Source organism: Macaca nemestrina, chromosome 14 (assembly GCF_043159975.1).
Source record: "Macaca nemestrina isolate mMacNem1 chromosome 14, mMacNem.hap1, whole genome shotgun sequence".
Taxonomy (NCBI): domain Eukaryota; kingdom Metazoa; phylum Chordata; class Mammalia; order Primates; family Cercopithecidae; genus Macaca; species Macaca nemestrina.
In genome coordinates, this window is record NC_092138.1 from 30,865,923 (window position 1) to 30,883,582 (window position 17,660).

At 40.5% G+C, this 17,660-nt stretch overlaps 2 long non-coding RNA genes across 7 annotated transcripts in view; one reads left to right on the plus strand and one right to left on the minus strand.

Annotated features, from left to right (window-relative positions):
* Positions 1–940: 940 nt before the first annotated feature.
* LOC139358125 (uncharacterized) lies at positions 941–8,817 on the minus strand. Of its 2 annotated transcripts, none has more exons than XR_011612509.1 (4): positions 8,720–8,817; positions 7,412–8,635; positions 3,858–4,223; positions 941–2,895 (listed from the first exon to the last, which is right to left on the minus strand). It is a non-coding gene; the product is annotated as an uncharacterized lncRNA (long non-coding RNA). The 2 variants fall into 2 exon arrangements; XR_011612507.1 differs by lacking the exon at positions 3,858–4,223 and adding an exon at positions 6,554–6,772 and having other exon boundaries at positions 948–2,895.
* LOC105491807 (uncharacterized) overlaps positions 7,886–17,660 on the plus strand; it is a 49,315-nt gene continuing 39,540 nt past the window's right edge. For all 5 annotated transcript variants that reach the window (XR_011612502.1, XR_011612504.1, XR_011612503.1 and 2 more), the window contains exons 1-4: positions 7,886–8,015; positions 8,648–8,722; positions 9,371–9,597; positions 9,720–9,827. This is a non-coding gene — a long non-coding RNA (uncharacterized lncRNA). The remainder of the gene's footprint in view (positions 8,016–8,647; positions 8,723–9,370; positions 9,598–9,719; positions 9,828–17,660) is intronic.

The following is a 17,660-nucleotide window of genomic DNA, read 5'->3' on the forward strand; positions in this document are numbered from 1 at the left end:
ATCGCTGACTTCTTATGGCCACTCACTCAACATCATTTTCTTCCCAGATGATGTCTTCTCTTACTGCATTTCCTACATCTTCATAGACAGTCTGTAATTTTTATTTTCATTGTGGCCCCAATGTTTGGAAATATACTGACAAGATTTCAATTGGATGGCTTTCTTATACCATTTGTCCTCCTTCCCTATCACTTGTGGGGTTTCCGTTATTAAAAAAATGTCCTCAGCACTAAGAGAAATCCTTTACCCCAAGTCAGTTTTCTCTAGCAATGACATTTTTCTTTTGACATTCAGTTTTGCACTTTTCCTGACTTGTTATTATTTTTGGTAACCATTCATTAGGAGATATTTATTTAGTGTTTATCTCTATCAATTTCCTTCCAGTCTCTTTTCCAAATCCATTCTAAGCCCAACTTTGACTTCCTTGCCTTGGGGAAGGTTGTGGACGGACCTGAAGATACAGTACTAGAAGCAGCTCCCCGACCCTCTTATGATTCCTGGTTCCTGCTCTCAGGGAGATTAAACTACTGCAGGTAATTTTGCTGCGGAGGGAGGAGGAAAAGCAAGCAGAGGAAGTTGGGGAGATGGAAAGTGGTAATGGAGAGAAATATCTCCCTAGCCCGGGAAGGAGACAGAATTTTGTGGTCTGTGGCTTCCATGAGGGGGTGACCAGTGACCCACTGTCTGATGTAGCCTAAAGGAGAGGCAGGGCCAGAACTCAGGTGAGCCAAGTGAGCCACTCAACTCGAGTACTTGAGGGGACTCCAAAAACACTCAGTAATTAAGATAAGTAATATTTTAAACGTATTATTTTAAAAAATCAAGATTAATGCAAAAAAAAATCCATAATGAACAACATATCAATACTTTAAATAAAGGAGAGATTCAGAGAGGGTTGTACCTTCAGAGGATGGTGGATGGTGTGCCCAGAGTGTTGAGTTCAGACATCTCAGCAATGATTCCTGGGCTCCCAGGGACCAACCTTTAACAGTTTCTCCATTTCTAAGGATTCTGTAGATTTGAACAGTGCCATCACAGATGAAACCAGTATGGACAGATTGATAGAGGGTCACCTCTAAAATTTTTTAGTGTAGAAAATCCCTAGAGACTTTTGTCCAGCCACAGGTAGAAGCCCCGATAATGGGAGAAATTGGGGCCTTGCATTTGGATTGATTTTTGACTTCAAATTAAGTAAAATAAGGTATTTCTTGCACTCATAGTTTTACTGTTACTTATTTATACCAAACACAGTGCCTCTCTCTGAAGCTTGGTTATTATTTCAGGAGAAGAGTAGGAAGCTGAGATGCTTTGCTTGCTCTCTCCAGCTCTGTATTGCCTTTCCTCCTATCCCAAAAATCCACTCCATATTAACCAGTGACTCGCTGACTCAGTGTCCATCGATGGAAAGATCTGGAAAGTGTGTGTGTGTGTGTGTGTGTGTGTGTGTGTATATATATATATATATATAATTAAAGGCTTTCTCTCCTTGCTTTATTCACATCCTTAAGATCTGACTTCTTTTCTCCAGCATTAGAATCAGCACTTTAATGTGGGCTCTGCAAGGTGACCTGCCTTGACATAGAGATTGTTGGCCCAAGTATTAGGAGAGGTGGATGCCAGGCCTAAGTCTGCTTCTAGCTGGCTGTGTGAATGTGGGTAAGTCTGTTTCACTCCCTGAGCCTCAACTTCCTCATCTGTGCAAATAGGGAGTTAAACTAGATGAGCTCTAGGGTGTCACTTTGACTCAACATTCCATGAGTTCCAAGGATGATTTTGATTCTCACCAAACTGCCAATTTCCAGCTGATCCATTTATAATCACTTTAAAACAACCCAGCATCAATCCCCGTTTTCACTCTGCACTTCAACATTGTAGTTTCTGTTTTCAAATTCTGCTGGCCTCCAATTGTCCTCTGTGTTGAAAGCAGATTCCTCACTCTGGCTCTCAAGGCTCTAACTTCTTAGAGGAAAAGCCCTGACAAGTTCTTTGCCCTTCTTTGATTTAAACCTTGCTTGATGTTAAAGCAGAAAAGGAAGCAATAACACTTGGGGCTAATCATAAACTAGTTTCTTTATTTGTGAAATAAAGAGATTTTATTAGATGCTCTTCTAGGTCTTTTTCGGCATTAAAATTTTGAGTCACTTCAAGTAGCATGACGATGTTCTTAGAATTTAAATAAGTTTATGATCTCTTTTTTTTGACCGCAAGCATCAGCTTTTAAAGTGCTCCAAGTTTTTTCCACCATCAGTTACTTAGAAATTTATATAGAAATATTGGGCTTCCAATCTGTTGCTTGGGCCATTTAAGTTTTGTAATTTGGTGTTTGACATGCTACTGTTTTACGAAGAAGTTGGAATATTTCTCTAATCCATGTTATTTTAAACATATTGAAAAACCTGAAGGAGTGTGTGTATGTGTGTGTGTAAAGGTATAAAGTGGTCTCTCCAGCCACTGCAGCAGCCGTGAGTGTTCTCTGCTTTGTTTGCCAAAAGGACTGGGCAGGCTTTGTACATTCTGATGCTTGGGAATTGTGAGACATGGACTCCAGACCCTTGTTTTAAAGGTGACTGGTGGAGGCCTCCTTGCCCCCAGGTGTGGTGTCAGTTCCAGTTTCCTTGAGCACTTCCAGGTTATCAGCCCAGCTCTCCTCCAGTTCCTGGGGCTGCTGAAGAAGCTGTTGGGGAAAGTAGGTACCCCTGTCGAGTCCTTGCTGTTGCACAGCCCTTCTCCACAGGACATCAGTGACTTCTTCCTCTTAAGCTGGAGCATTATCAGTTATACAGAAATACACCTTAGGAAACAATCTTTAGGAGGACCTGGATGAGTTCATTTATACAGTCTTCACAGATCACCCCTAAGCTCGACTTCAGTTAGAGAAGGCTGTAAATTCAGCATCTGCACCGATATGAACAGGAATAGGATCAGTTTCAGAGGCTTTCTAAATACATACAGATTCTGTGATCATGTCTGGACTTTTGTATTGAATGATGTTAAACTCAGAGAGGTGACAGAGGTTATCAAAATGAATAAAGTGAAAACTGTAGCCTGTGATGGTAAAAATATAGGCTCCAAATATTACAGAATGAATAGGAGAAAAAGGCTTTTTAAAATGCTATCATCTGTCATTTGGTATCACTTTTTGAAGAGCAGCACAGACAAGATTTTTAAAACATTTTATTCTAGCAATGCAGAAATGGCTACACTGTGCTACACTAATCAGAGAATGTCAGATGAGAAATGCTTACAACTGTGGCCTTTTATATTACCTTTATTATGCAACATGAAGAAACATAACTTTTTAAAATGACAAAGTAAAAGTTCTCACCTTTCTAATAAACCAATTTTTAACTCAATGTGAATAATGATGGGTGGAGCTATGAAGGTAGCAAAGGGAAGATAGTAGATAAACATTTTGAAAAAGTGCCATGTTCTTTGCAAGGGAAGTCAGAAAAATGTGTCATTTCAGTAAAGTCAAGTTAGTTTTATCAATTGTAATTTTTGCCATTGATAAAAAGCATTAGCAGGGACAATAGCAAATCCCAGATAGACTTTTACTTAGAAATCAATTATTTAAAAGTATAAAACCAGAGGTAACATTGGTATGACAAATCTCTTAAGAAATACAATTCTGTTAGGAAAGTAGATAATCTTTTGTGAGCTTCCCTTGCTCAAGCAAAACAACCAAACCAAATTGAAAAACCTGTTCCCAACAATATAAAATAGTCCCTATGTGAAATGTAAATTATTTCTTGAACTGACCATATTTGTCAAACCTTATACATTTTAAAATTATCTTAAATTCTACCAGTTATTAGACTTTCAATTAACACATTTTACTAAGTGTAAAAAATATACACCTAGTGTATGTGGAGACTCTTGAAGTCTTTAAGTTGAAACTTTCAATGCTTAGATTCATCTCGGTAAACAGGAACAGAGTGATTTGGAGTAGAACTCTGTGTTTTCTGGATTCTTCTTGTGGTTTTAGTAGCTGCCTTTTCTGTGATTCTCTTTGGCTGCCTTCCCTTTTGAAATAAAGGGAAAAAATGCTACTATTGGATGGTGCAACTCCAAGGAGAAACAAGTAACAAGCAAAGAAAATTATCCTAGAAGTAGCAGTTGCTGACCTGCCCGTTCTGGCTTCTGGACCTTCACTCTAATAGGTTGAGTCCATTGCTCCAGGTGTTCATACATAGCCCTTGGAGTGATATATTTAACATGGGTCTCTGAAAATGATGAAAAGAGGCATCATGACATGAAGCATCGAGTGAAGTGTGCTTTCAGACCATGGGCATCAGGTAGATCATGCAAGGCTGGGAGAGGTGACTCATGCCTGTAATCCCAGCACTTTGGGAGGCTGAGGCTGGCCCATCCTTTGAGCCCAGGAGTTCAAGACCAGCCTGAGCAACAGGGTGAAACCCTGTCTCTGCAGAAAATACAAAAAGTAGCCCAGCATGGTTGTGCATGCCTGTAGTCCCAGCTACTTGAAAGGCTGAGATGCGAGGATCACTTGAGCTCAGGAGATCAAAGCCTGCAGTGAGCTGTGAGCATGCCACTGCCCTCCAGCCAGGATGACAGAGTGAGACCCTGCCTAAAAAAAAAAAAAAAAAAAAAAAGAATCGCACATCTCAGAGTCATCCTGAGGTCCAGGACTCTACCACATTTCCATTCAAACTGTAACTATGTGTGTGGTCTGAGAGCCCACAATTCGAACAAGACCCTCAGATAACCCTCACTGAAGTGTGGAAGACTCTGCTCTTACAGTCAGTTTCACTGTCCCTAGATTGAGTACATCTGGGTTCAAATCCTCATTCTGCACCCTTTTAACTGTGAGGGCTAGAAAAGCTCTTGAAGCTCTCTGGGTTCCACTTTCTTCATCTGTAAAAATAGGAATCATGATAGTGTCTACATCCTAGGGTCTTGCTGAGAATTGAGATAATGCGATACACTTATCACTGTAGCTGGTTTCTATGAACCACTTATAAATTAGAGAGGCTACTGTTATTACCATTATTATAAAACGTTTTGTGAAGGATATCCAAACCTCCACTCTGGTTTGAGGGCAATAAATAATGTATGGTTAAAGGAAGGAGTATTAACTATACACTTCTTCACTAAGGGGAGCCAGTAACATGCTAAAATCCATGGTTACCTCCCGAGTGCTATGGCTTGAATGTGTCCCCTCCCAAATTCAGGTGTTGCCAATGTGATAATATTAAGAGGTGAGGTTTTAAGAGGTGATTAGCCCATGAGGGCTCCTCCCTCATTAATGGGATTAGGTGCCCTATTAAAAGGGAGAAGTTTGGCTAGCTTGTCTTTCCATCATCTGCCCTGTGAGGATACAGCATTCTTCCCCTCTATAGGATTCATCAATGAGGCACCATTATGAAAGCGGAGAGCAGCCCTCAGCAGACACCAAACCTATTGACAGCTTAATCTTGGACTTCCCAGCCTCCAGAACTGTGAGAAAATAAGCTTCTGTTCTTTATAAATTACCCAGTTTCAGGTATTTGGTTATAGCATCACAAAATGGATGAAGACACCTAGGCTTGCCAGCATTTTTCTTGTCCCAGATTCTGCTGATGCTCTTTTAGATGCTCTGTGTAGTTCTTGTCCCAAAGAGTAAAAGATATAGCCCTCTGTTATTGGTTTTAAGGCCATTATTCCTGAGTTTCTGCTTTTGAAGCAGCTCCAAGGGGAGTCTTTAGCAGATGATTTACAAAGAAGTCTTTGATGTTCTCCAGTGTGTCCTGCAAAATGCTGTCAGTTTGCCTTACTTGTTAACCTTGGTGGCCTTTGAGAACAAGGGCCTGCAGCTGTCTCCCTCCAACCACTCTCCTGTCCCAGGCTGCATCCTTTTTCTGCTGGGCTGTCTTTTCTGTTGACCACAGCCTCTCCTCTATAATTGTAGAATCCCATTTTCTGAGACTTGGCAATCACTTCCTTGTGGCCATCTGAGCAGCAGAGAGATTCCTCATGCAAATAGGATAACATTTCCTGGATAACATTACTAAATATTAAATATACTTAATTATTTTTGCAAATTTTTTTTGTAACTTTAGTCACTTTAAGTTTCTTGGAGCTTAGGGGCCATATTAATGACAAAGAATCATTAATTATCATTAATTCTGAGGGCGGAAAAGCTCTTGAGCTATAATTTATTTGACTCTGTTCTAGAAAATGTTCTAGGACAAATCCAACTCTTCTAAGTACAAGAAGCATAATAGATAATAATTCTTTTTCTTTTAAGTAACATTGGCCAACACTATACATGTGATGTAAACTTGAAACTGTCAAGGTTAGTTGGAATATCCTACATTCAACATTCCTTTTTCATGACCACAGCACTAAGCCAAGGCATTAAGAAAGACACCCTGCCTTCTACAAGAGTGCATCCTAGTTGGGGAGATAAGACTCGTGGGTGGAAATAGCTTTACATCAAGGCTGGATAAGGATGTGAATAAGTGCTGAAGAATAGAGGACTTGGGGAAGAAAGAGGCATGTATGGGACAAAATGATTTCTTGGTCATTTCCTACTTGCATTTCTTGCTCTTACCTCCAGGTGACCCACCACTGACATTGCATTGACCTTTTTAAGGTATCTGTGGGTAACATACCCACAGTAGGAATCTGGCAGTCTCAGAAAGTTGGCTCTCATTGGCTGCTGCATCTTGTTGGCAGAGGAAAGGGGAAAGAGGTTGGCACAGAGTGACCATGCAGCTGACTCTGTGTGCAGGTGCTTTGCCTGCAATACCTTATCCAAACCTCCAGCAACCTTGAAGGAAAAGAGGTACCATTTCTGTTTAACATGCAATAAAATGAAGGCTGGGAGTGTTAGTAACTTCCCCAAGCTGTTATGCAATTAGTAAGTGGGTTAAAATTCACATCTTTTTGATGCCATGACAAACCATCCCGTGGACTATTAATATTGAAAGCCCAGAATTTTAATGGCCATGAATTACTCTCTAAGAAAATTGACTCAAGTTTAGCAGTGGCCTTATATGCCAGGGAGCTACGTAGGAGGTGAACTGTGAGAAGGCCCAGAAAAATCAGCTATAGACTAAACCATTCATTATGGATCCCTTAGGGCTAATGGTTTCTTTCCACCTTCTCCCTTTCCTTCTTTCTGAAATTGAATGCTGTTTTAATCAGTTCTACCTGTTATAACAGAATACCATGGGTAGCTTAAACAATACAATTTTTTTTTTTTAAATCACAGTTCTGGAGGTTGGGAAGTTCAAGATCAAAATGCTAGCATATCAGTACTGGTGAGTGTTCTTTTCCTGGTTTTCAGACCACTGTTTTCCATTGTATCCTTATGCGGTCGACAGAGAAATAGATAATCTCTTTTTTTGTCTCTTTTCATAAATGGGCGCTAGTTCCATTCATGCCTCCAGCCTTATAACCTAATTACCTCCCAAAAGCTCCACCTCCAATACAATCACACTGGAGATTTAGGCTTCAACACACGAGTTCTGGGGAGATGCAGATATTCAGTCCAGAGGACATGCTATAGCTACAATGAGAATGTATCAGAGACTCTCATTGTACAACTTGCAAATCCAGGGCACTTCAAGTCTTACAGTTTGGTTTATGATAAAAAGGTAGACTTGAAATTTCTGGTCTTGACTGGAGTAAAAGATAGAGTCCTCCTAGAGCCTGGGACTCACTGGGCTGAAGAATCCAGTTTCTTATGATGTCACAGAGGGCAGCATGGAGACCACACATGTCCTTGGTCAGAGAAGCCAGGAGATGGAACAGGCTCTGAAAGGGCAAGGGATAATGCCTGGATTTTATAATTTTTGCTGCACCTCCATCTCACATGGGTAGCTATGTGCAAAGGGTGAGAATGTGTACATAGGCAGACTGGGCAGATTCTGACCCATTAGAAACTGGTTGAGTCTATGGCCTTACCAACCTGAACATGCCCAATCTTATCTGATCTCAGAAGCTAAGCAGGGTTGGGCCTGGTTAGTACTTAGATGGGAGAAACTGGGAGAGCACCAGCTCCAAGCCAGGTACTAAACTTGCCACTTTTTTTTTCTATGACCTTAAGCTTTCCTGGGTGGTACCAGACAATCAACTCCCTCTTATCCATAAATGAGGGTCCTAGGAACCAGAATAAATAATCTCCAGGTTCCTTTGGGGAACATGAAATTAGAGCTGGGAGAGCTGGAAGATCTGAGGCAGATTCCATGAGGTGTAGTTCCTAGAGTCCCCTCTTTCTTGGGATGTCTGTGCCACTTGGAACAGGGTGCCAGTATGGTAGAATGATAAGAACGCATGTGAGTTTTGGCATTAGAACAATCCTGAATCAAATCCCAGCTCCTCCATTTATCAGCAGCATACATTTAGGCAGTAGATAACACCTACAACTAACATTTATTGAATTTCTACCATATATCAGACACTGATCAGGTTTAGACACCTTGCAAAGTATTAACTTACACGTATTTTTCAGTATGCACAAGTAGGCTGTAGGGTACATGCTATTATTAACGTCATTTCACAGATGAGGAAACTTAGGCATAGAAGGTTAAGTAACTTGCCTGAGGTCAGACAGCCAAGATTGGAACCCAGGAAATGTGCCTTCAGTGCCCATGCACTTAACCACTCTCTCCCATTTCTGTGTCTTTATCTGCAAAACAAGGATAAAAGTAGCTGCCTCAATATTGTGAAGATGAAACTACATAGGATATCAATATATGAAGTTGGGACATACCAGGTACCCAGCTACTAGCAGCTGCATTCCTGCCTTCCTTCCTCATGATATACAGGAACACCTCCTTTTTGGGATGAAGCTGAAATGCCTCTTGTATGTCCAGCTCTCCTTTCCTTTGTCTCCCGTGCCAGCCACCCTTTTGTTTATACTCGTACCTGCAGCTCCACCTTCCTCATTTCTACCGTTGTTCGTAACTCATTATGATTTCTGAGGGTGAGGCTTATTTTACACAAAATCATTTCTAGTGAGCTGCTTGCTGGCCATGTCTCTAAGGCACTTTAATCTCTTCAGTTATTCCCTACATCCCACTGAGGGGAGTAGATTACTTCTGGGAAGGACCATCTCTCTGTGTGTAGCTTTCTGCTAATTTCTGTTTCAGTGAAAATCTCTTTCCTGAGCTTTCTCTGTTGACTCTTTTTCACTTCTAATATTCAATCTGAGGTCTGCCTAACTAAAGCAAAAACACTGCTCTAGCTCTGCACCCAGCAGCCCCTGCAGAATCTGAGAATCCGCTAGAGAAGGGTCCTTCCCAAGTCCCATGCCTGGGATCTCTCTGGGTTTGACTACATTGGGGAGGGTCCGTCCTGGTTAATTTTCACGGACAACTGAGCCTGCACCCTGCACGATCCTCTCTCCTCTATTCTCTTCCAGGCTGTGTGTTTTCGGAGGCTGACACCCTGTGGACTGCATTACCTGGGATCTTGTGCCTTCTGGCTTCCGAGTGGGTTTGGCCAATGGGAGGCACCAGCAGCAGATAGAGAGGAAGCAGTAGCTATGGCCCCCCATGACAGGGCCCATCTCTCAACGGGCTCCAGTCATTCTGCCTCCTCCCCTGGCCCCTTTAGTCCCTGGGGGTGCACATGGCTGCTAGGCTCTAGGTATTTTTCTATCCCTTTTATATTCCCATAACCCTGCCCACACCTTTATGTGTGGACCCTTCATTAACGCCTCTTCAATTGAATAACATGGGATGAATTCTGTGCATTTTGGGTCCCTACAGATTTGACATGGGATGAATTCCGTGCCTTTTTGGACCTTACAGATTTTGGGTTCTTCGCTAGAACCAAAAGGTAACTGAGGAGGAATATCGTTTATAATTCTCACCTTTGTAAGTACAATTCTTATTCTAATGAGTGAAATCACAAAATTCAAAAGAAAAACACAGTATCTCCAAGTACTTGGCTATCTCCTTACTCTTCAATGCAGGGGGGACGATTGCTCTTTTATCAGGACTCTTTGAAGAGCACGGCTTAGTAGAGAAAGTTGTAGTTCAGTGGAAGAGCTCTGTTTTGGAATCCAAGTTTTTAAGATAGATTTCTAACCGTGTGACTTTGGGCAAATCATAAATTTCTGGATGTCAGTTTTCTTATTGAAAATGATGAAGCCACTGAGGTTATGAAGTCTAACCTTGTTCTAAAAAGATAAATATCAGCAAAGGTGCCACTACCTGGAACATTTAGAGTTGGCCGAGGATCTTGCTTTGGGCCAAAGGTTAAGGCTGCCCCAAGATTTTCCTAGGGGACAAGGTTGCCCCTGATTTGGACGTCTGAGGTTTCTGGTGCACTCTTGGCCACCCTCTGCCTGACATGATTTCATTTCTACACTTGTTTCTCCCAAGCTGACGAGCCCCATTTTGACACTGGGCTGTGTGCTGGCTGCCTGTACTGGAACAGGAAGGACCCATACCCTTTAAGGAGACACAAATGTAGCAGCAGTTGAGGGCTTCCACTGACCTCACTAGGGTCTAATTTCAGGCCTACATCCTTTGTGTCCTTAGAATAGAATAAAGAAAAAGTCTATAGATTTAAAAACAAACAAACCAAACCAACATCCACATCTCTCTTGGTGTTCATTATGGGTCTGGAGAAGGAAGGAAGAATGATTACAGAATGATTTCTACCTGTGAGGCAGTGTGCTAGGCAATTTACATCCATGATCTTATTTAATCTTTATAAGGAGCTGTATTATCCCCAACGTACAGATGGAAAAACTGATGCTCAGAGAAATGCAGCACATGGCAGGATTACTGTGCCAAGGGATTAGGTGTAAGTTTTGGCTCAGTCATGGCTGTACCAAGGGATTAGGTGTAATTTTTTCAGTTTGGTTGAATCACAGAAATAATTTCTGACCTTCCCAGGCTTTGCATGCAAATTTGTCTTTACTTTCCCACAAAGCTTGAGAGGTGAGATATTTCATTTGCCCTTCTCTTTGGGCCTACTTATGTCAAAGGTTGGCTACTCTTTTCTATTTTAATTGTAATTTTTTATTTTTGTCTTTTGCCTGCTGGAAGTACACTCAGAAGCCTGCAGAGTCACTGCCTTGCTTATTGAGCGTCTTTTTTTGCTTTTTCAGAAATTGCTGTACCAAGGCGTAGATGAGAAATGTGAGAAACAAGATAGGAAATGTTTCTTAACAATACAAAGCTGTGACCCGTATGGAAATGTCTCCTTCTGGAGGGAACCCACAGGAAAAATATCTCCCTATTCCAAGGGTCACATCCAAAGCCACTCTGCAAGTGACCCGAACCCTCTTCCATCTCTAGTGGGCAGACTGTATTAGCTTTTACTTGAGATAACATCATTCACCTTGACAAAGTCAGGTCTCTTATTTCTACTTTCCCTCAGCCTTAACATTCTTATCCTCATTGTTACTAGTTCCTTAATTTACTGGATGTTAGTTTCCAACTACTTTAATTTGAATAGTTGAGCTAAATATTTGTAATCACTTCTCAGGGAAATTATGGGCCATTTATATTAGAAAGAACTTTCATAACTCCAGTGCTCAAATTGAATTATTTCTCGCTGGCATTGTGGCAAAAATAACTCAAGTATGTGTACAAAATATCTTGTGGGTTATTTACCTTCAAATAGCCTCATCTAAAAATAATTACAATAAACTCACACTTTCTGTATCTTGTGATGAAAAATATTGATATTTCACATACAGCATGTTTGAAACAGTTGGCCTCAACAGGCTTTTCAAGTTATCGTTTACATTTTTTTTTTTCTTCCGAGTAAGGGATAAGAATGACATGAAACAACTTCACTCAGCAGATGAGAATATGGAAAAATCACGACTAATGGTTAGGCTATGTATATGTTTGGGGTTGCTTGTTTGTTTTTGTCCTACTTATCACCTCCCCAATTCTGCTAATTGTTAGCTTGTGTGTCCTTGGGCAAGTTCACCTCTCTGAACTTGGTTTTGTGCCAGTTGTGCTAACATTGAGAGCCATGGCTCTTAAGTAGGAATCAATTTTGCCCCTCAGGGGATGTTTGACAATGTCTGGAGATACTTTTGGCTATCACAACTGTGTAGAGGTGTGCTACTGGCATCTAGTGGGTGGAGGTCCCAGATGCTGCTAAACATCCTACAAATGGACAAAGACTCTCCCACAACAAAGGAATATCTAGCACCGCATGTCAATAGTGCCAAGGTTGACAAATCCTGCTTTACAGGTCGTGGTTATGGAGAAATGTTAGCATCAGGTGCTTTGTGAATTGTTCAGAGATGTATAAATATCAAGTGTTACTATAGCATCTCTCAGGCATGGGTGCTAAATATGACTGTAACTCCTTACTACCCAACTGCCCAAAGCACTGTTTGAACTCTGGGACTCCATTTCTTTATTGTGAAAACTTATTAGGCTTCAATGATCTCCAAGAACATTTCTGGCTCTGATAACGTACATGGGAAAAGCATTATGGGGTACTTTGGCCCCAAGTTGACAAAACCAATAGTTGCTAATTTCAGTGTTTTGTTTTTTGGCCCTCATGTAGATCACTGATCTGAATCTTTGCTCTCCAGATAATCTGAGATTTCCTAAAACGGAGGAGGCAAAGAAATTTTAACCTTGTTCCTTTAATGAGCAGATAAGATTTATCTGTGGCAGTGTTTTGTTTTGTACGACATAGAATAATAACAATGTTAACAGCAATAAATAAACAATGGAGAGTGCCTACTGGGTGCCAGACTTTTGAACACCTACTGTGTGCCAGCCCCTGCCATAGTGCTATAACTGTAAGATCTCATTTTATCATCACAGCATGGCTGGTTAGTATGATTGCTTCAATTTTACAAAAATGAGGAAAATGAAGTTCAGAGAGGATGGGGACCTTGCCTGAAGTTGCACAGTTGTTGAGGCATCCAGTTGCTTTAAAATACAAACCATGAGCGCTTTCTACTTCTCTAGATTCTTACTCAGTACGGTCATTATTAGAAATTTACAATGGAGAGTTAAGTAAGAGTGAAATGAATGCCAAGAAGGCAGGAGACAGCCCTGCTATTTTGTAAAAAGCTTTGTGCTCTGTGGGTAGTTGTTTGGTATCTGGTAAATTGGAGAAAAGACTGGGGGTAAATCTTGCCATCAGCTTGAGTTGTCAGAGAGCAGTAAAGGACAGTTCAAACAAGTGGCCTTTTTCTATCCTTTTCAAGTAATTCATAAAATAGCTCCTATGGATAGGGTCAGGGCAGAGCTCCAGGTACCAGTGAAAACATTATTGATGATAATCAAGAAAACTATGGTAATATCAAGTGTCAATAGAGAATAACATATAATCTGAATAAGGATTTCAGATTACAATTGAGTGGAGTTTTGAATATATAGGAATCAGTTATTCTCCTTTGATGAGGGCAACCATTCTTCTCAATCTGTGGTTTCAATGTTGGCTTCCTTTGGGATCTTTAACAAATCCTAACGCCCAAGCTACATCTAGGCCAATTAAATCAGAAGCCCTGGGTGGGATCCCAGCATCAGTAATTCTCAAAGCTCCCCAAATGATTTCAATAGGTAGACAAATTTGAGAACCAGAGTGCTATATCAGCAGTCCTTAGACATCTGTGTATATCAAAATCACCTGGAGAACTTGGTAAAAACACAGGGGTTCAGGCCCAGCCCTTCTTCAGTGAGCCGGGGGTTCTAGGAGCTTTATTAACTCTCCAGGTGATTCTGGTAAACATCATAGTTGAGAACTGCTTCTCTATTTCACTCTTTAGGGTCTATTCTATTTTTAAATAGAAAAAGAATAACACTCTTCCTAGCTGAGGAATTGCCTAGAATAAACACTGCATGCAGGTGGGCACATTTGGATCCTCACAACTCATTTCTGGGCCTTGTGCCAGGCACTGGCAAGCTCCCATGTCCTGTAGATGCCAACCTTGTCCTCTGCAGCCCTTCTAACTCCTTTCTGACAATGGCCCCTAGTCCAATTTTGAAGTATCTCTCAGTCCTATTTGAAAGTATGGTGAATCTGTTGTTCATATGACACATTTTGAGACTTGGTCCATAAGAGATATGGTGGTTGCTCAGTCAGGAACTCAAGGTAAGGCCACTTCCTGTAGACATCTTATGCCTTATTTTACCTCTGGTTGCTTTTCACAGATTTTCATGCTATCTGAATTGCTGATTTTTTGAAACAGTTTTCTTGGTTGTTTCATGGAAAAATTCCCATGCTCCAAAAATGCAGTCCCAAGCCTTCCAGGACTTATACTGTCAGGCACTTCAGTGAGTACTCTGAGTTTAAACATCTGAATCTTTGAAGCTCAAACTATTTACATTACGCTGTAGTTTGCTTTATGTTCCTCTTGTTATATTCAGTTTTAGGGAGCTGGGGGAGGTAGAAACTAGGGAATGAGGTAGTTCAAGTTTATGTGTAGTTTTAATTTAATTCTTTTGAGAAAAGAGGTCTTTGTTATCTGTGATGAGAAGTTGAGCAAGTAGAAATTCATGAGGGAGATATAGGATTTGGAGGACACTGCAATTCATACTATTGCTTGTCTTTGGACGTAGCCAAGAGTCCATAGGAGTCCTGAGTGTGCGCTTCCAGCTAGTCTTTCTTGTTGGGCAGGGCTAAAAGCTTCTAGGAAAGCAATTTCATTGGCCTAATTGTATCAGAAAACAATATTCATGTTATAGCAATTGGTGGGTGCAATATTTAGGGCTATGTTTCTTGCTAGAAGAGCCACATCTTAGGCCACTATATATGATGATGTGAATTAAAGGATTGACAATAGCCTCTCCAACCAAAAATATCTCTTTGGTGGTAGATGTTACAGTGTTTCAATGGACACAATCAGAGAGCTTTCCTTTGAGTTCATTTATCCAACAAACATTTACCAAATAACCCTACTATGTACCAGATTTTGTGCCAGGCACCTGGGACATAAAGATGAATAAGACCTGATCACTCCTGCTGGGAGATTCACAGTATAGTGATGGAGAGAGATAAACAAGTACATTCTGGAGCAAAATGGGGTGAGCACTTTCAAGTATGCATGTATGGAGCGCTGTAAGAGTCAGGTTAGAAAGAGCTTTTTTGTGGGAAAGGGCATTTTGAATTGGGTTTTAAGAGATGAGAAATTATTTTGTAAGTGAAGAAGGCCTAGGATGTTTATTGTTAAATGAAACTGCACTGAGCGAAGGATGTGCATGAAAGCCTAGGGTCCCAAATGTTGATTAGAGAAAGTAAAAATATATGTGTGCCTGGACCATATATGGATGGCAGTGAGTGTGGAGAATGAAGCTGATCAAATTCAGGAGCATCTTATATACTACACAGGGAGGGTGGGACTCTATCCTGAAGGTAATAGAAAACAAATTGAAATGTTTAAGCTGGGGATGGAACTAAATGTTTATGAATTTTGTGAAAGAATATAACTCTCACAGTATAAGAGATAGTTTGATAGTATAAGAGATAGTTTAAACTAGAAAGAGGCTGTGAAGTGAAGCTTTTTACAATATTTCAGGTAAGAGATGATGAGGCCATAGGCTAAGGATTTCATATATCTACCATGTGTCCTACTACTCCTTTCTGCACCATAACAGACATTACTAGTTAATCTGTTCTGTTCCCATGGTTATCCTCGAATTTTTCTCCATACAGCACATCAGGAAGCCACTGTTTATTAACATACAACATGTAAACATAATAGTAATGTTTATAATGATGAAACTTGTTTATCATCTTTGTCAGAGAAGAGGAAAAGAAATAGAATGAACATGATGACTGGCAGCTTAAACGTTTAGGCTTAAAGAGAAATTTAGAAAGAAATAACTCTTTCTCTATTGGAAGGCTTAGGGGCATGGTGATACAATTAAATGAAACTAAGCTCAAAGGACACAGAACATCCTTGGGGTGGAAGATGATAATTTCAGTTTGGGTTGTGTTTTGAGATGCAGGTGCAATATTCAAGTGGAAGTACACAGGAAGTTAATAACTACAAGGTGAATATAAGACTTTCAACCAGTGTTATTCAACACCTTACCCCAGACCAGCTATGGTTCTTAGCCAGGAATGTATGTCTGGAGCTTGCAAGATATTTTAGAGCTGGAAATATAGGCTTGGTATATTTTACTCTAGAATATAGATTTTGCCATTTAAGCCATGGACATCATTCAAGGAGAGGGCTATTAACTCAGAAGTCTTTTTTTTTTAAAGTGTCGATACACATGAGAATAATATTAAATTAACTCACAGAAAAGTATTAGCATGATTTCAGATATCTTTCTCAAGGATTATGACCTTAGGCAGTATCCTAAAATCAAGGGGATATGGAAAGTGAAAAGTGGTAGAGGGTTAAAAAGGGACACAGAATGTAGATGAGTAAGCAAAAGACAGATTTTGCTCGCTTGGCAATTTTATTTGGGGTCGAGTCAATTCTTAAGGGAGGCAAGGCTTAAGAATAGTTTTGATTTATGGCACTGTTGAATGAAGTACTTTTACTTGGTTTTATCCATAGAGTTATGTGCATCCTAGCCTCATCTTAATATTTTCTTCCTCAATGAATAATTATATGGAAGCAACTTGGAGAGAAGACTACATAATAATATATTAAACTGGTTTGTTTTCCTTCTGATTAAGGTACACCAGAAGTTTCTCCTCTTTGTTCTTGTTAAATCAATTAACTTGGTATCTGAAATAAACCAAGTGGTTATGTTGCCCAGAGGAGAAATAGAAATGTCTAATATTCTATCATTTCATATGAAAACTATAATACTTCTTGGTAGTTGTTTGTTTACCTAGGGCTGACTATAGGAAAACAAACCATCAGCCTTCAAAACTGAGATTTACCTTCTCCCTGACCATGACTGGTAGTGAAGTCTTGAGAGCTGTGAGGAAATGTTTTGGCTACTTGTTCCCCTCTCAGTGGCCTATAGTGTCTTGGAAGCATGTGGCAGTCATTCAAGGAACGTTTCAGCTTATTTTAAATCCCTGGTTGAAAGGAGTTGAGATACAGACATGGCAGGGTGAACTACTTGCTCTGGCAGCACAGGCCAAGCTCACTCTTTCCATCTGTGCTCAGAAAAACTGCAGCTCCGGGCTTTCTTGGGCTTGGAGTATTCTGTCTCTGTCCACTGGTCTTTTCACTCTTGGGCCAGGAAGGGCATGCAACTGGAAGGGCTGTGTCTTAGTCATCTTTGGCTGCTATAACAAAATACAATAGACTGGGCAGGTTAAATGCAGGTACTTTTTTCTCACCGTTCTGGAGGTTGGAAATCTGAGATAGGGTGCTACCATGTCTGAGTTTTGGTAAGGTTCCTCTTTCTGATTTGCACACAGTCATCTTCTAGCTGTGTCCTTACATAATGAAGAGAGAACTGTCTCCCTTCCTGTTCTTCTAAGGACCCTAATCCTATTATGAGTGCCCCAGCCTCATGGCCTCATCTCCCCCTAATCACCTCCCAAAAGCCCCATCTCCAAACACCTTCACTTTCGGGTTAGGGCTTCAACATATTAATTTGGGGGGACACAATTCAGTCCATAGCAGGTTGGCTGCACATTCATAAACTTCTGGGTTTCCTGGATAGCTGGATTTACTAAGCTCTTTTCATACCATGTTTTTTCCAATGTATTTACTTCTTTATTTTTTAATTGGCAAAAATTGTTTATATTTATCTTGTATAACATGTTTTGAAGTATGTGTACACTGTGGAATGCCTAAATCA